General features: G+C 32.0%; 1 protein-coding gene and 1 long non-coding RNA gene across 6 annotated transcripts in view; one reads left to right on the top strand and one right to left on the bottom strand.

Moving 5' to 3' along the window:
- LOC122566330 overlaps nt 1-15,012 on the bottom strand; it is a 29,654-nt gene extending 14,642 nt beyond the window's left edge. Inside the window, exons 1-3 of one of the 4 annotated variants that reach the window (XR_006316466.1) lie at nt 14,283-15,012; nt 390-573; nt 3-85 (exon numbers count right to left, since the gene is read on the bottom strand). This is a non-coding gene — a long non-coding RNA (uncharacterized LOC122566330). The remainder of the gene's footprint in view (nt 1-2; nt 86-389; nt 574-14,282) is intronic. The other 3 variants (XR_006316465.1, XR_006316464.1, XR_006316468.1) reach the window with 3 other exon arrangements.
- The window catches only part of LOC122566329, a 33,429-nt gene that overhangs the window by 7,211 nt on the left and 9,958 nt on the right, over nt 1-16,260 (top strand). The gene's annotated exons all lie outside the window — the stretch shown is intronic.

The following is a 16,260-nucleotide window of genomic DNA, read 5'->3' as shown; positions in this document are numbered from 1 at the left end:
ACCAATTAGATCGCAAATGGTCGCGCGAACACCACAGGGTTGACCCAGGTCGTTCTCCAACGTATATGAGCCGAGATTGAATATCCTCAACAGATATTAATAAAACATAAAAAATTGTATAAGTATCTTTTTGTTGTTTCTTATTGTTCTATATTCGTCACAAATACAGTATTACAAAATTTAAGGAAAAGATATCTGAAGGAATATAAACTTGAGGAGTAAGCAGAACAGGGTCAAAGGATGCAGTGACGCAAAGGTTGATAGACACATTAAACGGGAGACAAAACGACGAGAGGCGGAATGAATTTGATTTTACACACGTTAATTACACGTGCACCAACGTTGGGCCGAGTGGTAGTTAAATACCCTGGCCCGATCGATTCGTTTACCTTAATTGTCGCCGGTTATCCGTTAACGAGCCTGTCGTTTTCTGTCAGCCCTATTGGCAGCTTGCCAGTGGCCCTTTTAAACCCGCCAGCAGGCCTCGTCGATTGGATATTGTGGTGAACTGCTGCAGCTGCAGAAAAGACTTGCATGTGCGCGCTTGCATGCCTAAGGCGGGTCCAGCTTGGCCTATGTATCGGTGGCAAAAACAATAAATATCGTAGTCGTCGAGGAGTGACGAGTGGAGAAAGGGCAAGCAAAGAGAGGGATGTGATTTGGCACCTTTGAACCTTTTTTTGCAACTTGGTTTAAAATTGAGAATGAAGGGAGAAAGGAGAGAGAGAGAGAGAGAGAGAGAGAATGAGACGTGAAGATTTGTTTGATTTTACGCAGGTAATAGCAGACTGGGAATCGTAATTGCTTGCCACTTTATTGCTATTTTTCCTGAATAAGTTTAGTACTACTATATGTATATTGACTTAATGGTGTTAATTAATTTCTTCTATTTTTCATGACTCGTGATTGTACTCGCTACCTTGTTACTATTTTTTGTGAATGAGTTCAATTATTATTATTTTATATATCGAAGTGCTAATCAAGATATTTTTATCGTTTAGAAATGAATTTTTCATACGTAAACAAAATACTTATTTGTATGTTTGTTGCTATATGTATATCGACGTTTATTTATTCTACACTTGATAATGTATTAACATTGAAAATTGTATATTATTGTATAAAACGTCTATTATTTTGCATTTATTATTATTTCGACTATTTTCAAAATTATTAATATTACTAGTAATTAGTATTCATTGACGACATAAAAACATATATAAAACAAAAAATAAGATAAAAGATACTTTAATACGATATTTTTATCAACTATCGTAGCAATATTGTGATACAATATCTTTTACCTTGTTCTTTGTTTCATATATTTTCATACCGTTTTTTTTTTTTGCTTAATAAATATATAAGTTTCATAATTAACTTTTTACGTTATCAATAATTTTGTATTTACTAATTATAAATAATGTTAATAGCAATCAACAATAGCCGAACGTAACCAGAAAATACGATTACTGTTGATAAAGGTTATCGGTAACCAAAATTAAATTTCCATTATCAATAATAATTATTCGTAATCAAACTAAAATTCTTGTCATCGATAATGATTACCGGTAAGGATTTAAATTATTTATAATCGTTATTCATAACCAAAATTTTTCTTAATTCAAGATATTAACTCTTATGCCGTAAATTTTAGAATTTCTAACAGTTACAGCAGATAAAATTTATAATGGTGATGATATCTGAATTCGAGTCAATTTCGACATAGTTGTAACATCAGACCATATACTGTAACGTGAGATCCACAATAGTGGCTACAGAAAGTAGAACTTCAGGTTAAGAAACCTAAGATGCTTCTTGACATCTCTCCTTGACACTTTCATCTTCTTTGAATTTTATTGAATATTTTTATTTTTCTGAATCCCATATTCAGACAAAAATTAACAATTTTAATAATCATGTCGTGATATTGGGCCATGAAAATCTCAAACATTTCTAAATATTCCAACTAAAGGAAATGTAGAATGTTATCGTAGATTAGATACGCATACATCAATATATACATATAGTAACAAAAAAACATATATTTCGATCGCAAAAGATGTCACAATTATAGGAACGACTAGGTTCAACTAGGCTCAAAGAGAACGATTTACGTACATCCGTCGTTACGTTTCGATTCACCGAGTGATAACGCAAATTAATCAGAGATCCGATTAATCGTCGACTAATCAGCCGATGTGGAATACTCTGTCCGATTATTCTAGACCATGAATCTCAATTTCACGCTATAGTGAAGGCGATCACGAACGTCATCGACGAAAAATCTAGGAGATGATCTTTGGGATGATGCAACATGACATTGACTTTTACAAACATCACCTTTCTCTTTCCTGAGACTTAATCGATCATTGCTTCCTCTCAACTTTCTGATTATCAGTAGAATCAGAATTTTGTGGAAACTTCATTTATACGTAGTTTGAGAAAAATGAGGGACGATAGTAATATTTCTCTTCCAATTATATAAGAAATTTTATCGCTTAGTAATTTATGATCATAACATCATAAATTAACAAACAATAAAATGCCTCAGGCTCGTCTATCGGCTTTATATGTTTTTGATCGTTTTTAATCGTTTTTAATTGATTGGGTAGAGCATTGGAAAAATAAAGACTGGTTTATTTTGTGTTTACAATCGATTCTTTTATAGAAATAGAATCGATGGAAATTTGTTCTTGGTGAAATAAGAAATGAAAAAATATTGGATGATCGCTCATCTGTCTGTTGCTTCTGCAATTTTCTAGTCAAATTGTTTTTCTATTTATTTTAATTATTTTCCTATTCATTGTATATTCTTTAATTTGACTTATAATTTCCCTATAATTATTTCTAATAATATAACAGTCAATTTCTCAATAGTCCTATATTTTTACAATAACAAAGCGTATAATAATAAAAAGGGTCATAATCCTTATCATAAGTCTCTAAATGTAGAGCTTGGAATTTTCATCGTTCCATAAATTCTGGAAATAAAGCTTATTATTTCAATGCACACAATACGCCTTTCCTGATTTTTTTTTATTCAAATCGCAGAATATTTAACACTTGGAAGATTAATTACTGAAAAATTTACTATCAGATTAAAAGATTAATTACTACAATAACCAAATTTTAATTTTCCTTGTATCCTAGGTAAACAATTCTCAGTTTTAGGAAAATTAAAAAATGACTAATTATAAAAGCATTAATATTCTTGAAAACACTGTTCTATTCAGTGTATTACCATTGTTGGGGCCTATAATGCCACTAACAATTCTAATTAATGCGTAATTCTCTTCAAGATGTTACCTATAGATATTTTTCTCGATCTCGATGGAAATCAACAAGAATAAATAATCGTTGGCATTGTGACTCGTTTTCTATGTTGCATATTCAACGAAGCACCCATCTCGAAATATTTACGCTTTAAACAACTTTTAAACACTTGCTGTTTACCAGGAATTCATTAAAGTGATTGACACTAATCGGTAATTCGGTTCTCCCGCGATTAGTCTTTCTCAGAATAGTCCTTTGCATAATACTTCGTCTTCTCCTTTCTTTGTTTACCAGGGGAAAATATCGAAAAATCTATATATATAACAGCTGTTTATTTTCGAAGACCGTAATCAGTTTAACGTGTGTTGTTGAAATGTTTTATGACTTTCTGCTGCGTTAAAGCGCCACACGTTCCGAAAAATTTGAATATTAACCAACAATAACTGTTTGTATTACCCGAGCAGCTTTTATTTTTTTCAATTTGTAATTAAAATTTCGTGTAATCACTTTTGAAGCTCTTTTATAAAAATTCAAATAATTCTATGTTTACTATTGAAACGTTGTACGACGTCATGTTGCATGACAACGTCACAGGAAATATTAAGCAAGGAGTTGCTATTAATTAAAGAAATATATTTTTCTCAATTTGTAACTCAAACAAGATAAGTTGAAAGCAAGATCAAAGTACCAAAGGAATAGTGGTTATTTCTTTGCTACAGCGGTTATTCCTTTACAACCAAATATCTTACTGTAATTTTGTTCGATTTCAGAGTCATATTAAAATTCTTAATCCGTGGAGTTTTAATGATATAATCAGATTTAATAATTGTTAAAAAATTAACAAATATTTTGAATGAATTAAAAGGCAAATTTTCTCTAGTAAGTCTTGTCGTTAGACAATCCAAGATACAACATCGTTCGATAAAAATCTCTTCCATCATGCATGTTTCATTAAATATTCAAAAGCACAGAATCGTTCTGTTTCGTGTGCGTTAATGGACGAGAAACGAAACTGGGCTAAGAACAGAGTCGAACTGAAAAATCGAACAGCGCATTGTGCCGATTAAAGGCGTTCATTATCGGCGTTGTTTTTGCTGGTCTAAAATCGAAGACACTTCCAGCAAGTCGTAGCTCGTTATCGCGACCCAAGATCAGCAGATTTTTCGAAGATAACCTTCGAATTAGAAGAAGGTTAGAACCTCTTACAGGCAGTTAGAACCTTCTTAATAGGAGACTTCGTTAACCGATCTCGTTTTTTGTTCTGTAAATTACTCGATTCCCATTAACTCTTGGCATACTAAGATGGGATGGACGACGTTCTTTGTTAGGATTTTTTTTATCCCTGTACAGCGAGGTACTATAAAACGTAATTGGTTTTAGAATCTCATTCGTTGCAACTTCTATTGTACATTGTCGGCCTTAAATATCAGGACATCCACTCGTTATACATTTATTGGAAAACTTATTTATAGCAGTTTTATTGCTTGAAAAATACTTCATCCGTAGATTGTTAGATTGTTCTTTAAGCTATTGGTCAGATAGTACAGATTTTTCTAAATTGATAAAGAGATCGTAGTTAATTAATACGAGAAGTATGTCTATATTTTTGAAATATTATTATGCTAATATGAATATTCTTCATGTCACGATGTTTCACTCGTCATTGTGTAAAGATGATAATGACATTGTATGGTTCTTCTATTACATAATGTGGATCTTTTTTACAACGACGGATATACCTTTCTCAGAAATATCTTCCAAGGATAGAATATCGTGAACTTTGTAGCGTGACGTTATCCTATGAATAACGTGATTATAGAAAATTAAGAATAAAATCAGAAGATTTGTTACTTGAAGGAGAATCGGAAGATACATGGAAATCGCAAAAAATAGACGAAAAATATCGACGATTGATAATATGCAGAAAAATTTCTTTATTTCGATCTTCCCGAACGAAGAAACATACATATTTACACACTGTTTATGAGATAATTATAGTCTAATTTAATTTTTCGCTTAATCTTTTTCTTCCATTTTTAAGGTCTCAAATATGTACTTAACAACTTTCATTTCAATGTTTAATTGAAATGGAGAGATAGAGTGGCGAAATTGAAGGACTTCATCGCAAACTTTATAATTGAATATAATATGAATTTGCCACGTCGTTTCGAGAGTCTAAATGAACAATCAAGGATTAAATATTTCTGTATACGTTCCAATCCGTTTACATCTGTGGTTATTTATCAAGTTATGCATTTTGGGATACGGGAAGATTGTAATTAGCAAGATATTAAGCTCGTTCAGATTGGCAGAGGAAATACTATCTGGATGTTAAATATTCGTCGTTAAATATTAAACAATCACGTACGAATAGATCTATTGTCTTTTAGGTTTTCGCTTATTGTACGTTTCATATTGAATACACAGTATAGACTTTTACATTGCAGAGTAATGTAATTTATTGCCAATCCTCTGTAAGTAAGCTCATAATAATTTTAATTCCAAACTATCAATGTTTTTATTGTATCATATAATTAGATCAAATATTGAGATTTTTTTTAATAAAAATAAAAAGTCGGAGGAGAGAATTTCGAGTTCTATTTTTTATTATTTCCTTGAACTAGCCTGATATAAAATTCTTCGGTAGTTTTGAAATTTTGAAATAGCGATGACGTTTGTCTGTTGCTGTTCTACATTGTTAGGGTTTTCTTCTCTTCTCTTCTCCTTTCACGAATAACAATAAACAAGAATGAAATATAACTTGTTTCATCAATCATATCTTATTGCAGAATTATTCCAAAGAATGCAAGAAGTCATTTCATAACTACTGCGAATATTTCAAAAAATAAAATAAATAGAAGAAATTGCTGCTTTGAGTAGGGATAAAAAACATTATAAAAATAACGCTGAGCAGCATTCTCAATTCTTCTTTAATCCAAAGAAACTTAATAAGTTTGTTTAGATTGGATCGGCTTACGAATTTTGAATGCTAAAGAAGATTATTTACAAAAAGATATTATGCAATAAACTTGAGAAACACAAATAACTATAACAACTCTATGAGTAATAATCATAAATAAATGTTTTCGTTTTATTTCTTTGAAAAAAAACCAGATGGAGATTTTTTATATTTCATAATTTACTGTCATTATATAGATAAACGTTCGTTTAAAGACATACGTTTTTATAAAATTACATCAACTTTACCTTACTCTCACACTTATTATTAATTACCTATTTACACTCGATAATGCACATAAATAATGTCTATAAATATGATGTAAAATAGGAATTAATATAATTATCGACAAACATTTATCTAACTTTTTAATTGTAATGGATGAAAGTTCAACAGAATAAGCAAATACAACTACATAGTACTATTACTATGTACTGCTGCTATTACGTTATAATTTACTATCATTACTTGTATAAATATTTATTTATTATACCCATAAATCAATGTCTTAGAGATGTACTTTTAAACTAAGGATATCTGCTTCCACACACTCATTATCAATGATTATTCATTAGTTTCTAATCATTTACTATTACTATATAAATATCTATTTATTATACTATATGCACGAATATCTTTCTAGAATTATATTACACCTTCGAACTAAGATTATCTATACCTCTAAATCATGAGATCTAATTGGTGTGTCCTAGTTCGAGGCAGGACCATCGTGAATTACCCTAATCTCGCTAAATTTCTGGTCGACCGGTTCAGTGACCTAGCCAGAAACTTTCTATGGCGGATTTATAAATGTTAACGCGTCTATTCTGCGCCTGACAACCGTGTAACAGGCCCAGGAAACCGTTATAGCTCGTGGGTCGTCGTTATATTTGTGACGTCGAACAACTGTCCTCGTTTGTGTAAAAATTACACGCGTGAATACAAAGTCGTTCGTTCGTTGAATAAATAAACGTCTTTGTGCTTTTTGCATTTACAAGTTTGAACATCCTTTGAATATTAAGAGAATCGTTTGAAATAAAATCACTCGATGTAACACACGGTGCTTTTTATGGAAAGATGCGCAGACATCGTCTCGTTACTGCATCTGACCATGAAGTTCCGGATGCACTTACACGAAGGATAGACTGCGAAGTAGTATAGGATAAAGTGAGAATTTGTAGAGAACAAATCTGAATTGGTTAGCACGGATTAATTCGCATTTGATATTCTTATATTTCGTGTAATATCGTAAGTTGGATTAATTAATTTTAGATTACTCGAATTTAAATTAATATTATTTAATTTTGGATTAATAAATTCCCTCTATTTTCTCTTACAGATAAAATGGTACGTTTAAAAAAATTGTACGTTTTCAAAGCCTAATGTATGGTATTAAAAAAGCTTGATTACGCGTCCATTTCACAGAGATAAAATTTCTTATTTCACAATTTTAGATTTTCAAATTTTAATAGTAAAGTATGAAAACATTTTTAATAATAGAATATATGAAAGATATACGAATAATAGTAAGATATGAAGAAATTTTATTACACATGGGTAATTCCAATATTTTCGTATGATAAATATTATCCATTGCGAAGTATTTAGCGATAAAATCATGGAACCTGATTGGATGGAATAAAGGATTCGTTAGATGTCTTGTTCAAAAAACTCTACAATTATCTTGAATCTCTGTTCGAGAGGAAGACCTTCGAACGTACTCTTTTGTTTTTGAGGCCGAGTCCAGCCGGTGGAACTTGGCCACCGACCAACTTTCACGTTTGTCGTGTATTATTATCGGAAGTATTGTTATCTGGCCTGAAGTGTACAGCCATTGTTCGCGTGCACGTGAACGGATACAAGAGCCTACACTAGACTTTCGCCGGATACTGTGGCTCTAAGGGACGACCCTTCGGCGTTTGTTTCAAAGTCGGCCGCGTGAACGAGATCGAGATAGTGCATGTTACACTGATCCATATTTGTCAAATATACCCGTAGAAAGATCTTTCAAATAAATCGAAACATTCTCAACGTTAGAAAGCTAAAACTTCAAAAGAAGTATGTTTCTTCGAACTTGGAAACGCCTTGAGAAATTTTAAATATACAATTTACATAGGGGCAGAATTTTCAGTTTGTGTGAGAAGAAGATTGCCATTTTCCTAAACGTTCTCCTTAATTGAGTATTTATCTTTCTGTGGGAACATGTGTGAAAATTCTAAAAATTTGAATAAAATGTCCGATTAAATAAAGCTGATCTTTTGTTAGAAAAATTTCTTTTTATTTTTCTTTTTATTTGAGTACCTTGGATTTTGATATAAATTATCAATAATCAGTATCATTTAAAGAAAAGATAATCAGTATCGTTCAGATCAATGAATTCGAAATGCACTATAAGAATCTGCAACGAAAGAAAAAATCGCAATATTATGAAGAAGACTGTGCAGTTACCGATGCAGTGCGTTATTAAATGCATATTACGTGAACGATTATTATAAATATCAAATGCGTGACTATGCTCTTTTACGCGATACAACGTAGACAAGCATCGTAATTGTCTTAACTGCACGTGTATATTTTATCTGATTAGTACGAACGTACTCTCTATTCACCAAACGAATCGGAAAAATTTTAATCGGATTTTTTACGTTCACTAGACGTGTTTCTATAGATTGTTGGCTATCTGCCAAAAGTCTGGTTGTAGAAATTGCTTAGATTTTACGTAAGAATACAGAGCGAGCGATTTTCTCAGTGTCCAAAAATAATTTCGCCATCAAAATCTGATCCCTCGTCGGGATCGATAACGCAAGATTCTTTGGCCCTGCATTTTATCTCTCGAAAACATATTTTAATCTTGGCGATAAACGATCAACGCGATAATACTGAATCGTTAATCATGATTTCAAATTATATTTCGCGTTTTAATTCGATTATTCACCGATCTAAGAATACTAAAGTAAAAAGAGAATGAACTTCGATGGAAGTTATAAGGCTTCTTGAAGAGTGTTATCGAGTAAATTGAAAAATTGAAAAATTTCCCCCACTCGTTTACTCTATCGATTTAATTGTTTTTCAATGAACGCTTGGCTGGTTATTAATTGCTTCTTATATCTTCAAATTCGATGAATTCGAGGATAGTATGAAAAACGATAAGGGTGTAACGAGTATATATATATATATATATATATATATATATATATGTTATTAGCATTATATCAGTAATATAATAATAGCTGTTTCGATAAATACCGTATTATACATAATATGTATGTAAGTTAATCAATTTTACCTCTGCCAAGTAAAATCTCTATTTTGCTATTCATTAAATTCCTATCTTTTAAATACGGAGACAAATTATATAAATAACACGTAAAAAGAAATTTCCAATGTCTCCGTGTCTACATGGTTTTATTTGGATAAGTACATTAGCAAATTGTATATGGAAAGCTTTCTCTTTTCCTCTCCCTCTTCGTTATCTTTTACGTGAGAACTATTTTTATTGATATCGTAGTAAATCGTAAAAAAGATGATTATCGGAAACGATGTATATTCTAGTAAAAGGCTATTATAATTTTATCAAGACTATCTATAAAATTGCATCAGCAAAATAATAGTCACCTCGGCATACCACACATAAGTAAGTAGTATCTCTTATGATAAAACTACGGATACAAAATCACTATAATACTGTAATAAGATTGCACTAATTCTATAATAATACTACTTTAATCACTTTAGTAGACATTGCAGTAAATCTTCTAATAGATATCACAAATTAGTATATTATTACTATTATTATTATTATTATACGTAATAATATTTGTTCTTTCTATCTGTTTAACTTATTCTTATTTCTTCTTCTTTTATTGTAATTTTTATAATAATACTACGCCCATCGTTTTATTCTATTTTTGCAATAAATCTATAAATAAATTAATAGAAAAGAAGCAAGTATCGCGATAAAGACGCAATTTCTTATGCAAAGTTTCTCATTTCTTCCAAAAGAGGAGAAGAGAAAAAGAACGAGGAAGTAGGTATAAGAAGTGTGACCAAGAAAGCCTCGAGATTCTCAAACGTGACTACTATTTGTCGCTAGGCGAATGAAATTTTATCAGATGACGCGATCATGCGTAGTAAACCGTAGTCTGGATGATTAACCGCGCGTACACGGGCATGTAAGACATATGACCGATTCGCGAACCGTCTAGGAATAGTACAATACAATGAAGAACAACAGCTTTACCAAGAGAAGTCAACGATGACTCCACGAACAGTCAACAACACGTTGCGCAACTTTTATAGTCGCGCTACGTACTTACATCACTGCAAAGAAACACTAGTGGATATACATTTATTGTTAGATTCATCTGCATTCAGATAATTAACTGTGTCACTAATAAGAGTCGATTAATGTTAAACAACATAATTAGGAACCAAATTCATTCTAACCTTCTGTAAGCACCTATTATGGAATAATGTTGGTTGCGAGAATTATAATTACTCGTAAATTACTCTCAAGTTTTATGAATATTTTTATCTGTGGATTGACAATTACAAATCATTATTCATAATGATCAACCATTTATTTATGAATGATATTAATGAAAATTATACATTATGTTAAGTTATCCTGTGATTCTTATAAAAAATAAAAAAATACAAAGTTTTATTACTTTTTGTATGTAACGTATGTAACGGAATAGATTTGCTAAACTTTTCATTGTTTCCATAGCTATGTGAACGTTTCTAAATCGATAACTATAAGTTTTTAATTTATGCAAAGATGGTTACGTCTTCAGACAAGTTAAACAATTTATAACACAATATTGTTCGATATCAGCGAAATTCAATATAGCGGATATCGAATGTCAATGAATTATTTTCGTCGTTTTGATGCTTAGCATTGACGATATGTATGTTGATGATGTTAAAAAATACGAGAATGCTATGGAGATTGAAGAAACTTTATTTTCTTTGAAATTCGATGCCTCTCAAGAATAATTAGAAGAACTAATTACACAGCGTTAAGGGGATAAAAATTACTTCCTCTACAAAGAATTATCATGATCTCTTCCTAATTATTTCTTCTTTTTCCCTTATAATTTTGATCGTCTATAGGTGATGCAACGTACTTAACATTTCCTCATAGTAATTGGAAAAAAGTTTCTAGTATAACAGAACAAGCTTGTAGCGGCATGAACCTATTTCATGAGCACGCCGGAACGAGGAGACTTTAAGCACACTTTCATAGCGAAGTTCGCCAGCAACTTTTCGGTAAAAAGTTTATCAACGAGATAGAACCGAGTACCGAGATAGGACAGGAACGCGAGCCACCCTATTTCTTAACAACTATGAAACAAACGCATTACGAAGTAGGTCGGCGTTCGTTTTAGAAGTGATAGAAAAATGGCATTAGATAGATGTAGGGTTTTCTGAGAAACTTTTCTTTACTCATAAAAGAAGAGCTGATTGGAGCCAACGAAACGATAAAATTTAATATATGTGCTTCAAAAGTGTCTTAAAAATATAGTATACTTAAGTAGACAGAACAATTCACTGGCCTATAATACAGAGCGCACATTTTAGACGTCAGTTTTAATTAAAAAATATGCATTGTATGGTGTACTAAAAAGAACACGATATTGCACAATGGATCATTTGTTAGTATTGTGCGAACAAACGCGTATAATTTGTGTTTATCGCTACTGTATTTTTCCCGTGACTCTCCATTTTTAAATTATGTATTATAATTTACAATAAGCCTCTTGTTTTCCCGTTGCATTCTTCCTCGAATGCATTCTTAGTGATATACAGTTTGGCGTAAATACCAGATAAGAGAAATAGAAAAAGGTCGGTGAACAAAACGTATCTTATTATTTTTCGATCGTAAGACGGTTCCGTCATTCACCAACAAGAATAGAAATAGAAATAGAAATATTTTCATAAAACTAAAGAAAATTGTTGATAAAAATTGTTTAAAATATTACTTGATTTTTGAGTTAAACATTTTTTTTCCTCTTTTTAACAATTATCTATGCTGGAAAATATGTATTATATCTATTTAATTGTTCTAGTAAATTACAATGTTATTTTGCGAAATTGCATAATTTTTTTTTTGCGTCTTAAACTATCTTTTTTGCGTCTCTGTATACACCTACATATTCGTAATTGCTCTATTAAAGCGTTCAAGAGAATTCGAATCGAGTCTACCTCTTCTATCTGGAATTTAAAACTCATTTGTGACTAACACGGGTGCCAACGAGAGGCAAATTGGCGCGTAACAGCGCGTTCAATGGTTTAACACGATTATTGTATTAATTACATTTGCAATTATCCAAGCAGAATAAGCACCAACAAGTAAGGGTCAATTATCTAAATTGTGCGCGCAAGGTAAACCATGAACCATCTGGATTGCCATGTCACCATTGTTTTTCCCACCAGCTATATCTCATTTCGGTGATCTCAATCGTAAAACTGTCCCAAAAATTCCACCTCTTTTTTACAACTGAATGATTCATACCTAATTATTCATATCCATCAGAATTCTGAGACGTCAGTATACACAGTGTGATAATGTAAATTTCCTGAATGATCAAAGAAGAGAACACAATAGGTATTCATTTATATAAGCTTGTTAGATAATTTTGTCAAGAAGTAACTTCTTTTTCTTGATTTATAAAAGCTACATGATAATCGTACAATAATTTGATATAACATTAAGAGAGTTTGCTTCGAGATGAAAAACGTAGAATGTTTCTAAAATATATGTAGTTGAAACGATCGGAGATATGTTTCCAAAAGTCTTTCTTTGTTGCTCACGATCCTTAAAAGATGACCAAAATCGTATTTAGCTCACAGCATGCGTTGCCAGTTTTAAACGTTTCGTCGATATTAATACATGTCCCATAGAACTGTCTATGTCTAAAAAATCAAAGACCCGAGTAATAATTGTTACAAAAGAGAAAAATGAAATGAAGAGAAGAATCCCGATATGTCACATAAAAAACAATCTATATCTAGAAAGCTAAAAAACTTTAGTAATAATGGTAAAAGAGAAAGACAAAACAAGACAAGGAGAAGGGTAAAGCGAAAAAAAAAGAATCAGAAGATTCAAGAAGAGGCAAAATCTTATCCAAGCTGTTCAATTTGCCTGACGGCATATTGGAGACGATGCAAGTCCTCGCCAATTTCTCGTCAGGCCATCTCCTGTAATCGTATTCCCGAAGGTCGCCGATGATTAAGACTGCATCGTACACGGAATGTACGTGAAACCGTGGTGAATCGTTTCGCGTTAAGTGGGGAAAAAGGCCTGTATAAGCGGTTCCACGTAAAACGTGAACGTTTCGAGGATCACGTACGCCTTTTTCCTTCGAAGGAAATAAAACAACCTGAATATGGAAAATCCTGGTGCCGACCTGTTCTGCGCTGGTATATCGACGTTGGCACAATGAAAGTTAGATAAGCTTCAACTTTGTTCGTCATGAAGAAGGAAAAGATGGAAGTAAATGAAAAAAAACGGATCATACTTTTATTAGCCAGGAATTGTGCTTGTTATTGGATACTTTTACTTACTATTTGACTTACGATACATATATTAAATTTGTGTTGCGCGATGGCAAAATAAAGACACAAATATATTGTTAGTATTATTAAAATGTGAATCGCGAAAAATTATCTTTTTATTGCGTATTTTCGTGTCGAATATATATACGTGGGTGGTAAAATAGAGACACAGACATGTTATTACGTTATTGTGATCTGAGTCACGAAAAAGAAAGAAAATCAAGTGAATTCAATTTTTAGTAACCAGACACTACCAATAAATAATTTTCACTTGCAATATATTAAATTTGTATTTTAAAAATTTATACACCATCGCTCAAACATATATGGGCATAGAATTTTGTATAAGAAAATGAGTTCATAGAGCAAGAAAATGTATGCAGTAATTTATTAGTTAAATGTAATATCAAATAATACCGCCAGTAAATGAACTTACCAAATAAAGGAATATGTACTTCTAAGGAAAAATGAGACAATCAGCTAGACATACCTTATAAGATATCTGTGGTATATAAATCCATTAAAAACTGATCAAGGGATCGTCCCGAGGCCACAATTTCACTGTTTTACGTTTTAACTGCGTACTCGTAAGAGTCAGAGTCACGAGAATACGAGAGTACGAGAATATCATACTTAGAACTCGTACCACTCACAATCAATATACAGTGTACTATAATCTCAAAGTGAATATCATTCGAGCCGTTTCCATCAGGTGATCGTTAACTACGTAAGATTGAATCATCTAATAGCACTACGTTTATGTACAATGTAGTAATTAATAGGAAATAATCGTATCAGAGTAGACGTGAATTTCTCATCTGCGTTTACAGAACGAAACGTTTTTTTCTTTCCTTATTTCTTGTGACATTTCGATCCTTCTCAAGCATATTGAAAAGAAAATTGCTAATGGACAGTATCATACACGTTTATCACAAAATTATTTGTCTGGGTATTATATATTTGAATATGAGAATTTAAAGAACTATGAAAGTATCTGTCAAAATAGAATAGATCGTGCTATAGTGTGGCTTTATAGGGTAAAATCACCCTTTGGAAAAGCGTAAAATCTTCTTTCTCGTCGATATCTTAAAAAAATATAAGACAATTGAATAAAACTCGTGGCATTTCTTATGTGTACAGAATGGTTGGAAATAATAGTAAAAAAAGTTTTGTTTGTAATATTTTAAATACTTTAATAGCCAATTTTTTAATTCTTAAATTATTTTTGTCTTACTGATTCGCATACATGTACACTTAATAGTTCTCATTTCTTAAATTATTATCTTATTATTCATTCATGTCACTGATTTTATATTTAACAATTTGTATATTTAAATTTAGTATATTAATTTATATTTTGCTTTGAGTAAGATATACTGCACACTTGACGTAACTACGATACTCTTGCGATCAACGGTAGAAGCCACTTGATAATTTCGCGACATCATTTTAAATGAAGCTAGGTTTCGTAACTGATGCCGTGACTTTATTTCATTCACATCAAAGAATGTAGGAAGTAATTGGATATAACTTCACATGTTCTTGCCTCTTATTTCATCTCCCTTTTTTTATATTCAGTCTATATTTTCTTTTCAAAAAACATGCTATCCATAACGATATATTTTAAAATATTGGTACTTGACAACTCTCTCTTTTTTATTTTCACAATGGTTTATCAATAACGATTGCAATCGTTTTTAACATTAATGACAAGATGAACAAAAGTGATAATTTGAGGCTAAGAGAAACGATAATTTATTTTATCAATCTTTTTTTTATTAGAACGATCTTTTATCTGATTCGAGATTAACGAAATTGACAAGATTAATATGGATTGTTATTGAGACAAAAATATGATTGTACACATATAGAATCATACTAATGCGTTACATACAATGCAATATGTTGATTAAATATTTTGTTCGGTCATGTATTGCTAAAAAAACATGTAAAGAAAAAAACATACGATTTCACAGTGAAATTTATCTCGATATATGTATAGATGTAGAAAGCGGATGTATCTGTGAGTGCCTATGCGTGTAAGAAGCAGTCAACGAGTCGAAGGTGAAAACCATTGCGGAACCGTTGCCAAACCGTTAGGCTGCTTTCACACGGAGATACGCGTATCGCAATACATGTATCGTGAATTGCTTTCCGTGTGAATGTCGCCACTTGATTTAATGTTTCGTCTGTCCCCTTCATACGAAAAGTATCCTTGCCAAGATGCACGAAATGTGTATCAAAACAGTGCGTTTCAAGAAAATCATCGTGTGAACGCCTCCGTTGGTATACATGCTCATATATTCCGTATCTATCATACGTGTATCGCGACGATACGCGACCAGGCGACCACGACCGGACGACCGCGACCGGACGACCGCGACCGGACGACCGCGACCGAACGACCGCGACCGAACGACCGCGACCGAACGACCGCGACCGGGCTGATCGGTAGAGTTGAATCGAAA

The sequence above is a fragment of the Bombus pyrosoma genome, linkage group LG3, assembly GCF_014825855.1.
Source record: "Bombus pyrosoma isolate SC7728 linkage group LG3, ASM1482585v1, whole genome shotgun sequence".
In the NCBI taxonomy this organism is placed as follows: domain Eukaryota; kingdom Metazoa; phylum Arthropoda; class Insecta; order Hymenoptera; family Apidae; genus Bombus; species Bombus pyrosoma.
This window is presented reverse-complemented; position numbering and strand designations above follow the sequence as displayed.